Source organism: Accipiter gentilis, chromosome 12 (genome assembly GCF_929443795.1).
Source record: "Accipiter gentilis chromosome 12, bAccGen1.1, whole genome shotgun sequence".
Lineage (NCBI taxonomy): Eukaryota > Metazoa > Chordata > Aves > Accipitriformes > Accipitridae > Astur > Astur gentilis.
Genome location: NC_064891.1, coordinates 37,149,611 through 37,160,535, shown reverse-complemented (window position 1 = coordinate 37,160,535; position 10,925 = coordinate 37,149,611). Strand labels below are relative to the sequence as shown.

At 52.5% G+C, this 10,925-nt stretch overlaps 1 long non-coding RNA gene across 1 annotated transcript; it reads right to left on the bottom strand.

The window, feature by feature from the left end:
* Positions 1-3,450: 3,450 nt before the first annotated feature.
* LOC126044846 (uncharacterized) lies at positions 3,451-10,486 on the bottom strand. The gene is made up of 2 exons (XR_007507794.1): positions 10,128-10,486; positions 3,451-4,504 (listed from the first exon to the last, which is right to left on the bottom strand). It is a non-coding gene; the product is annotated as an uncharacterized LOC126044846 (long non-coding RNA).
* Positions 10,487-10,925: the final 439 nt, after the last annotated feature.

Sequence of the window (10,925 nt, the reverse complement as noted above, 5' to 3'; positions counted from 1 at the left end):
TCTTGTAACACTGCTTACCAAGGACTGGTGTCTGTCAGGGATTAAGCTTGTCAGGGACCGATACTCGTCAAGGACGGATGCGTCAGCCAAGGAAGTGATAATAAAAACTGAAATATAGGTCTAAGATAAGGTGTATGAGAAGCAACCATAAAACTGTTACAATTGCCTAGTAAGAAGAGAGCATGCGTGAATGACTAAAGTTCATCTAAAGGACAGAAGAGGAAGAAGAAGATAGAACCCCTGAAGAAGTAAACGACCACCAGAGACAAATCTGAGCATGCGCAATGATGACGTATACATTTTAGAATTGCTGACACACGCCTTTTTAATTACTCCGCCTCACTTATGCATATGTATGTTTTTGTATTGAATAACCTCATGAATATGTATATTTACATTGTATAAATTTCTGGTAAATTGGGCAACGGTGTGCACGATAGGTGGAGCGATCCCCCGTGCAACCAGCGCTGTCAATAAAGAATACCTACTTAATAGTTAATCAAACTATTGAGTTAATTTCTTGGAATCACTACTAATGTAGGAAACTACAGACAAACTTCAGGAAATGACCAAAGGTGCAGAGGATAGGCTAATAGGCTAAGGTAGAAAAACAACAACAACAACAAAACCCAGGAGTTCTACAGAAATATGAGTGAGCAGCCCACAGCACTGGCAGACAACAGATTTTTTTATCCCCGCTTCCTCCACCCCTTCTTCTTCGCCCCCACCCCCTCTTTTTTTAAAAAGGAAATAATTTTTCTATTGTGAAACATATTGTCAGTGATGCAGTTGAAGCCAAAAGTTTAAATGCGTTCAGGAGAGGATTAACCGAATTCTAAGACATGTGCCAACACACCTGCTATACAAAGCATCTGCATCATGGTGAAATGCAAATAGCTACTCTGAGAACGACACATTATTATTCACTAAATAATGCCGAACTGACGTAAGGCGTTGTGGTTGCCAGGCAACAGCGTCGAGAGCCGTACAAGGCGCAGCGCACATGCGCGGTTTCCGAGCTGCCGTAACATGTTCTGGTTGCTAGGCGATAGCAGAAACGCCGTAAGCCGCGACGCCGAGCATGCGCGGTTACCGAGGCGTCGTGTCGCGCTTTGGTTGCTAGGCAACAGCGGCAAGAGCCATACAAGGCGCAGTGCGCATGCGCCGTTGCCGAGTTGACGTAACTCGTTCTGGTTGCTAGGCGACAGCAGGAGCGCCGTAAATTGGTACGACGCGCATGCGCAATGACCGAGGCGCCGTGTCGCACTCTGGTTGCTAGGCAACAGCGGCGAGCGCCGTACAAGGCGCAGCGAGCATGCGCTAATGCCGAGCTGCCGTAACGCGTTCTGGTTGCCAGGCAACAGCGGCGAGCGCCGTAGAAGGTGGAGCGCGCATGCGCGGTTCCCGAGCTGACGTAACTCGTTCTGGTTGCTAGGCGTCAGCAGAAGCGCCGTAAACCGTGACGCGTCGCATGCGCAGTAACCGAGGCGCCGTGTCGCGCTCTGGTTGCCAGGCAACAGCGGCGAGCGCCGTACAAGGCGCAGCCCGCATGCGCGGATGCAGAACTGCCGTATACGCATTCTGGTTGCTAGGCAACAGTAGAGAGCGCCGTACAATGCGCAGCGCGCATGCGCGGTTTCCGAGTTGACGTAACTCGTTCTCCTTGCTAGGCGACACCAGGAGCGCTGTAAACCCCGACGCCGCGCATGCACAGTGACTGAGGCGCCGTGTCGCGCTCTGGTTGCCAGGCAACAGCGGCGAGCGCCGTACAAAGGCGCAGCGCGCATGCGCAGATTCCCAGCTGCCGTAACGCATTCTGGTTGCTAGGTAACACCAGGAACTCTGACGCGCATGCGCAGTTCCCGAGGCGCCGTGTCGCCCTTTCGTTGCTAGGCAACAGCGGCGAGCGCCGTACAAGGCGCAGCGCGCATTCGCGGCTGCTGAGCTGACGTAACTCCCTCTGGTTCCTAGGCGACAGCAGGAGTGCTGTAAACCGCGATGCCGCGCATGCGCGATTACCAAGGCGTCGTGGCGAGCTTTGCCTGTCAGGCAACAGCGGCGTGCGACGTACAAAGCGTAGTGCGTATGCGCGGATCCCGAGCTGCGTAATGTGCTTTAGTTGCTAGGCAACAGAGTCCAAGGCCGTGCAAGGCGCGCCTGCCGGGATGCCTTACCGCATCTCGGTTACCCGTCAACAGCAGGAGCCCACTGACACACGCCACCGCGCCTTCGCAGCCTCCCCAAGGCCAGTTCCCACCTTGGGTCACGGGGCAGCAGAATCCCCCGCAACGATCCTCTTCTGAGCGTCAACTGCGTGAGGGATGACTGACAGCTCAGCCCAGTAGAGACCAGCCGCAGGCGGCAACTCCTTACTGGGGGCACAGGGCTGACGTCGCCCTGCCCTTTCCCCACTCGCAGCCCGGGCAGGCCTCTTCATCGCCTCCCTTCCAAAAAGCACCCGAGCGGCTGGAGCGTTTACAGCAGTCAAGTGCAAGGCACAGACAATTCGGGCGGCCACTTCTGTCCCTGCCCCCCCACCCCATTATCTAGAGAGAAGCAGCAGCACAGAGAACCTGCAAATGGTGGGGGGGGGGGGGGGGAAGAGGGGTGTCCCCTAGAGCAAGCCCCAGGGACTGCTGTATCCCTCTGCATGTGGCATCAGGGTTGCGGGAGCGACAGCAGCCAGTCAGCAGACGCTGGTGAGAGATTTACAACAAAAAATAATGCCTGGTTCAGGTGACAGCCTGAAAGCAGGCCACAAGAGACCCAAAGCTGCTTCGTGCCAGAGGGGCAGCTCTGTTCGGCAGGAAAGGCCGCGGCCCAGCGCACCAGATGCGAGCGGCCCACCTGCAGGCGAGCGATACCCCGGCGAACCTGGGGCTCAGTCGGGGTGGGCACCTCCGTGCTATCAGAACGCTGCTCTCCTAATCCTGCACGCACGCAAGGCTTCTTGCGCGGGGCTCGTCTCTTATCGAAGAGACGCTGCACGGTGTTACTTACCACCCTGCCCTCCGGCGTGCAAAGTAATCAGACATTGAGGCAGGGAAAGCAAAGAGGCCTGTCGGGATATTAGATGTCCTCAGCAGAGGACCATAGAGCCCTCAAGGTTCCATCTTTGCTCCCTACAGGAGCATGGCTCTGCACTCCTTGCCACTCCTGCCAGCAAGCGTCACAATTGCCCTTTGCCGCCTGCAACACGGCCCCAGTACTGCCGCTTACAGAGCGAGAGGCGCTCGCTATAAAGCGGCGATGAAGAACAAGGACGGCCCGGCGAGATGGCAGGAGGAACATAGAGAGCCTCCAGCATTAGCCAGGCAGGGCTTGCAACTCACCTCGTGTCGTGGTTTAACGCCAGCTGGCAACGAAGGCCCACGCGACCGCTCACTCGCTCCCCCGCCCCCAGCGGGACGGGGAGACAATCGGAAGGGCGAAAGTGAGAAAATTCGTGGCTTGAAACGAAAACAGTTTAATCATCATTAAAAAGAAACAACAACCACCACTTGTAAGGAAAAGAAAAAAAAATGACAGAGAAGAGGGTGCAGGCAGCACACCAGGGGTCTGGAGCCTGACGGATAATGGGGGGGGGAGGGGATGGTGTGGAATATGGAGGAGGGAAAGGAAGCGGGGAGGGGGGGAGGCAGGAGATAGGAGAGCAGGGGATGCAGGGGGAAACAACTCGTGTGGGTTAGAAACTCGCAGGGGTGAAGGGGGCGGGCTGGAGCAGCGGGGGGCATATGGGGGAGAAACACACGCCCGGGAGAGGGTAGGTGAGGGTACAAAGGTGCATGGGGGGACACGGGTGGGGATGACCTACCCCAGGGAGTCCACCCAGGATGATCCACAGCAGGTAACTCACCTGGGATAACCCGCAACAGAGCATCCACACCAGATCATCCACGCCGGGAGGACCCCCAGCAACACCCTTCAAACTGCCTGTGTTTCACCCCCAATCTTCCCCAAACTGGGGAGTTTTTTGCTCTTTCAAAATACTCAGTTTGGGGTGTGTTTCAGTGCTTTTCCACAACATAAAAAGGGGTGATCTCTTGGTTGTGGTTTGTGCATGAAAATGGAGTGGGGTTTTTGCTTTCCAGCTGCACAAATCCAGGTGGATTTGGCTTTCCCAGGAGTCACAAAGTCCTTTGTTTTTTTCCTTTGCAGACCCAGAATCAGGGGGTTTGGGGTTGTCCTGGTTTCAGCTGGAATAAAGCTAATTTTCTTCTGAGTAGCTGGTACAGGGCCATTTTCGATTTAGGATGAGAATAATGTTGACAACACACCGATGCTGTAGTTGTTGCTAAGCAGTGTTTATACTAAGTCAAGGACCTTCCAGCTTCTCATACCGCCCTGCCAGCAGAGGGTGGGGGTGCACAAGAAGAGTCACTGAGCTAAAGGAGGATTCCAGGTAAAAAAGGTCAGCTCGAAATACACCACCTCCTCTAAAAGTTAAGAGCGATTTGAACACTTAAAAATCAGCATTTAGGCTAATCGATACCATTTTGAACACCTTCTTAGCATACAAGTAAACACTCTTGCTGTCATTGAAAAACGTCTCCTCCCTTCCTTACAGCACTGCTGCAGGGAGATAACCCTGGGAGGCTGCGGGACAAGGTCGTACGCAATCAGAATCTACACTTACGGATCCACCAAAACAGCTACAGCTGCTGCTGCTTTGCATCTTCCTTGTTTGGTGAATAAAACTGAAAGTGAAGTGGAAAACTTCAAAGAGCAAAATGAAAAATAAAGAATAAATCTCAGTAATTCACACTAAAAAGGTGTGCCCATGTTTATATACATCCAATGAAAATATTTATACTGTAAAAGTATTTGATTTCCCTTTTCCATTACCTTAACTTGCACAGCTCTGAATTCGTACCGTTAAATTATCCCTCTCCAAAGTACACAGTTATAATGGGACTAGGGGGTTTTGTGCGTGTTGCGTAACGCGGAGGGATACCTGGCCAGCTGAGCTGCCCAAGAGAGGTGCTACTGAATTGCCAGGGAAACACACCATTGAAAGCCAGACAGAAAGAAAGTACTTCAGAGCACTCCGTCAAAACAACAGGAAAAAAAACCCATAACATTCAGTTGACCCTTTTTAATTGTTTAGAAAAATACCTAACTGCTTACATACACCTAACACATCATATTCTACAGCTATTTGGCAGTTACAATTTAAACAGTGCAAGTCAGTTTGTAAAATCCCCAGTGCTGCAATACCTCAGACTACCAAAAAGCACTGGTGGATTTCCTAATGCTTTTGGTAGTACTGAAGCATGCTGAGCAACACGTTTTCGTGTTATCTCGACTGTTACAACTGAGAAACCAAAGACCAGTGATGCCATCAACTTTAGGAAGATGGGCTGTGCTTGGGTCTTTGGAAGGAAATTGACTTTTCTTTTTCCCTCTTCTTTTTCTTTTTTTCAAGAGAGTGAAAAGTCTCGTTACTGATGACTTCTACTGTCAAGTCAATCACCTCTGAAGATCCACTCTGATGGGAAGTTCATAAAACAAAATTTCTTTGAGTGAGAAAGACTTCCATTTTGGAAAATCTCTTTCCAACTGAAGTCAAAATTACACACTGTAGGTTAAAGGAAAAAATACATTCCTGAAGCAGTAACTCATCAAAAACACCTCAGGGCTCACTGTCACTAGTTACAAGGCTGCTAATGCTTCCTGGGAAACACACAGATGCGACGCCCATTTGTCCTGTTTTGTCCATGTCTCTTCTTTGACCTTGACTGCTTTTAGTACAGATGCTAATTATCTCCATAACGTTTTTGAGTACTACTATATTTTAAAAAACTCATTGACTGTAAAAGCATAAAGCTTTTATCATGAAAACAAAGTCTGTTTCTTCTGAACACCTGAACTCTTATGAGCAGTTTCTTCCCTCTTTTAGTACAAAATTATTTTCACAGTATCATTTACTAGCAAGCACTCAGAAACAGATGATTATGCTTTCAGGAAGAGAAAATAAACTGAGGGAACTAAGCTTTGTATAGGTGTAACATGCTCCAGAACAGGACTTATTTTTAGTATTTGTGTTAAAATATTTAAGGTAAAAAAAAAGTAGAAGGACAGTTGGCACACACTCAATGTTAAAGTCCATACTGCAAGTACCTTTGGAAAAACGCAGACACACATCGTAGGTGTACCTTGTACTTGCAGGCCACTACGGAATCTTTCCATCTGTCTCGTACCTTCACGGCAGAAGAAAGGGCAACCACGACGAATCGGTGCCAGCTGACATCCAGCTGAGAGAAGAAAAAAAACATTAGCACAAAGCTGGGTAGGAAGTCCAAGCTGCCTTTCTGTTTGTGAAGGTTTGTGAAGACAGTATGACTGAGCGGAGGAAAAAGTATTTTTGCGTCATTTTCGGTACAGCTGTTGATACAGGCCACTAGAGCTTTTGCATTTTTCAGACAACTGTACTTTTTTTTTTTCTCCTTTCTTTTTTGACTCATTGGCAACTTTACTTTCACTAGAACTCACTTTCCTAGATACACACAGGTGACACACCCAGAGATCTACATACATTTTCTCAAGCTTTAGTACAGCCAAGGCTCCATCAAACCTATACGTCCCAAGTTGAGTATTTTTGCTAAAGAGCACAGCAACACATCTGTCCTTGTGAACTGCCTTGTTGCAAAAAAGGAATCATTTTTTCGAGTCCGTTGCTCCAAACGGGCAAGATCTTTTAAAACTGCAGCTGTGCCACCAAACCCGCTCAGGGTCCCTCCTAGCTTTTGACCGCCCTGAGATTTAACAGGCACACGCTCCATTCCACCTTCCAACAGCAAAAATACGTTAATGCTCTCGGACCCAGAGAGCAACCCTACGGACGTCCACGCACACAGCCTGCCGTTTTGATGAGGAGCCACCGAGCATCCCTGCGAGCACAGCTGCACGCGCCAGATCGGTTTCACCTGCGCCGCGAGTTACCGGTTTGCAGTGAACGTAGTTTCTGACGCTTTACACTGAAAACCGTATCTTGACGCTTCGCCACAGCAGAAACGACCCATCGCTAGGACGCTACAAAAACGCAGTAACAGCAACTGCAAACCCACAGCAGCAACAGCTCCAGAAATATTTAGACCAGGAACAAGGGAGAAAAATAAAACAACTTCATCTCACGCACAGGGAAGCGGCAGGCAGAGAAAAGGGTTGGCATTCTGAGCCCTTACAGAAAACAGGCATTCTCCTTCCATTCCTCAGCCCGTCCGTTAAGGTCTAAATGCTGCAACACTACTACGGCAACATCAAGAGTGGGGGGTGCCCGCCTCCGTCCCCTCTTCCCTTCTGTCGGCTCTCGGGGACCTGCCCGGCGCTGCCCTGGCCCGGCTCGCCTCCGGCGGACCGGGAGCCTGCCGCGGCGGCCGCTTCGCAGCTTCCCGTCCCGCCAGCCCCGGGCGGCCAGCGGGCAGGAGGCACCCGCCGCCCCCGCCGGAGGGGATCGCTCGCCTCACCCGCGGTCCCGGCGCTCGCCCGCTGCCGCCGACACCCGCGCCCTGCGCGCCGCCACGCTGCTCCCGGGGACCGCGCATGCGCGCGGGCCGTACGACGGCGCGCCGGAGGGCTCAGAGCCGGCGCGCGAACGCCGGGCTGCAGTACCGCACTTTGCCCACAAGGCGGCACCAGCGGCGGCGGCGCTGCTGCTGCGCACCTGTGCGGTGCCGGCGCTGCTGTTCCGCGCTTTGCGCGCGGAGCGCCCGCCGGCACCGCGCCCGCGGGGCGGCAGCGGCGTTTCCTTACCGGGAGGGAGGAAGCAACGAGCGCGGCGGCACTTTCCCCCGGGGACGCACTGTCGGGACCGCGGGTGCCGTTACAGGGGCACCACCGCGCCTTCGCAGCCTCCAAGCTGTAGTACCGGATTTTGGGCGCCGGGCAGCAGCAGCCCCGCCGCAACGATCCTCTTCTGAGCGTCAGCTGCATGAGGGATGACTGACAGCTCAGCCCAATAGAGACCAGCCGCAGGCGGCAACTCCTTACTGGGGGCACAGGGCTGACGTCGCCCTGCCCTTTCCCCACTCGCAGCCCGGGCAGGCCTCTTCATCGCCTCCCTTCCAAAAAGCACCCGAGCGGCTGGAGCGTTTACAGCAGTCAAGTGCAAAGAACAGACAATTCGGGCGGCCACTTCTGTCCCTGCCCCCCCACCCCATTACCTAGAGAGAAGCAGCAGCACAGGGAACCTGCAAATGGTGGGGGGGGGGGGGGGGGGGGGGAAGGGGGGTGTCCCCTAGAGCAAGCCCCAGGGACTGCTGTATCCCTCTGCATGTGGCATCAGGGTTGCGGGAGCGACAGCAGCCAGTCAGCAGACGCTGGTGAGAGATTTACAACAAAAAATAACGCCTGGTTCAGGTGACAGCCTGAAGGCAGGCCACAAGAGACCCAAAGCTGCTTCGTGCCAGAGGGGCAGCTCTGTTCGGCAGGAAAGGCCGCGGCCCAGCGCACCAGATGCGAGCGGCCCACCTGCAGGCGAGCGATACCCCGGCGAACCTGGGGCTCAGTCGGGGTGGGCACCTCCGTGCTATCAGAACGCTGCTCTCCTAATCCTGCACGCACGCACGCAAGGCTTCTTGCGCGGGGCTTGTCTCTTATCGAAAAGACACTGCACAGTGTTACCTACCGCCCTGCCCTCCGGCATGCAAAGTAATCAGACGTGAAGCAGGGAAAGCAAAGAGGCCTGTCGGGATATTAGATGTCCTCAGCAGAGGACCATAGAGCCCTCGAGGTTCCATCTTTGCTCCCTACAGGAGCGTGGCTCCGCACTCCTTGCCGCTCCTGCCAGCAAGCGTCACAATTGCCCTTTGCCACCTGCAACACGGCCCCAGTACTGCCGCTTACAGAGCGAGAGGCGCTCGCTATAAAGCGGCGATGAAGAACAAGGACGGCCCGGCGAGATGGCAGGAGGAACACAGACAGCCTCCAGCATTAGCCAGGCAGGGCTTGCAACTCACCTCGTGTCGTGGTTTAACGCCAGCCGGCAACAAAGGCCCACGCGACCGCTCACTCGCTCCCCCGCCCCCAGCGGGACGGGGAGACAATCGGAAGGGCAAAAGTGAGAAAACTCGTGGCTTGAAACGAAAACAGTTTAATCATTAAAAAGAAACAACAACAACAACTTGTAAGGAAAAGAAGAAAAAAAAAATGACAGAGAAGAGGGTGCAGGCAGCACACCAGGGGTCCGGAGGCTGACGGCTGATGGGGGTGGGGGTGGTGCAGAATATGGAGAGAGAGAAGGGAAAGGAGGAAGGGGGGTGCAGGAGATAGGAGAGCAGGGGATGCAGGGGGAAACAACTCACATGGGTTAATAACTTGCATGGGGGAAGGGGGTGGATGAGAGCAAAAGGGACGCGGGGGGGAGAAATAGGGGGAGAAACAGACACAAGGGGAGGGTGTGCAAGGGTACCAAGGTGCATGGGGAGACCCGGGTGCGGATGACCTACCCCAGGGGATCCACCTGGCATGATCCACAGCAGGTAACTCACCTGGGATAACCCGCAACAGAGAATCCACACTGGGAGGACCCCCAGCAATGCCCCTCAAACTGCCTGTATTTGACCCCCAATCTTCCCCAAATTGGGGAGGTTTTTGCTCTTTCAAAATACTCAGTTTGGGGTGTGTTTCAGTGCTTTTTCACAACATGAAAAAGGGGTGATCTCTTGATTGTGGTTTTCTGCAGGAAAATGGGGTTGTTTTTTGGCTTTCCAGCTGCACAAATCCAGGTGGATTTGGCTCTCCCAGGAGTCCCAAATTCGTTTGGTCTTTTTTCCCCTGTTGCAGACCCAGAATCAGGGGGTTTGGGGTTGTCCTGGTTTCAGCTGGAATAAAGTTAATTTTCTTCTGAGTAGCTGGTACAGGGCCATTTTCGATTTAGGATGAGAATAATGTTGACAACACACCGATGCTGTAGTTGTTGCTAAGCAGTGTTTACACTAAGTCAAGTACTTTCCAGCTTGTCATACTGCCCTGCCAGCGGAGGCTGGGGGTGCACAAGAAGAGTCACTGAGCAAAAGGAGGATTGCAGGTAAACAGGTCAGCTCAAAATACACCACCTCCTTCAAAAGTTAAGAGCGATTTGAACACTTAAAATCAGCATTTAGGCTAATGGATACCATTTTGAACACCTTCTTAGCATACAAGTAAACACTCTTGCTGGTGTTGGAAAACATCTCGTCCCTTCCTTACAGCACTGCTGCAGGGAGATAAGCCTGGGAGGCTGCGGGACAAGGTCATACACAATCAGAATCCATGCTTACGGATCCACTGCAACAGCTACAGCCCTTGCACTGCTGCTGCTGCCGTGCATCTTGCTTGCTTGGTCAATACAGCTGAAAGTGAAGTGGAAAACTTCAAAGAGCAAAATGAAAAATAAAGAATATATCTCAGTAACTCACTTTATACTAAGAAGTCTGCAAATGGTTATATACATGCAATAAAAGTCCTTATGCTATCAAAGAATTTGACTTCCCTTTGCATTAACTTAGCTTGCTGTGATGGGTTGACCCTGGCTGAACACCAGGTGCCCACCAAAGCCATTCTATCACTCCCCCATCCTCAGCTGGATAGGGGAGAGAAAATATAACAAAAGGCTCGCGGGTCGAGATAAGGACAGGAGAGATCATTCACTATTACCGTCACGGGCAAAACAGACTCAATTTGCAAAATTAACTCAATTTATTACACATCAACCAGAGCAAGGTAATGAGAAGTAAAATGAAATCTCAGAACACCTTCCCACCACCCCTCCGTTCTTCCCGGGCACAACTACCCTCCCGGATTTCACCATCAAGCCCCCCAGTGGCACAGGGGGACAGGGATGGGGTTTATGGTCATCACACGTTATTTTCTGCCGCTTCACCTCCTCAGGACGAGGGCTGATCACACTCTTCCCCTGCTCCAGCGTGGGGTCCCACCCACGGGAG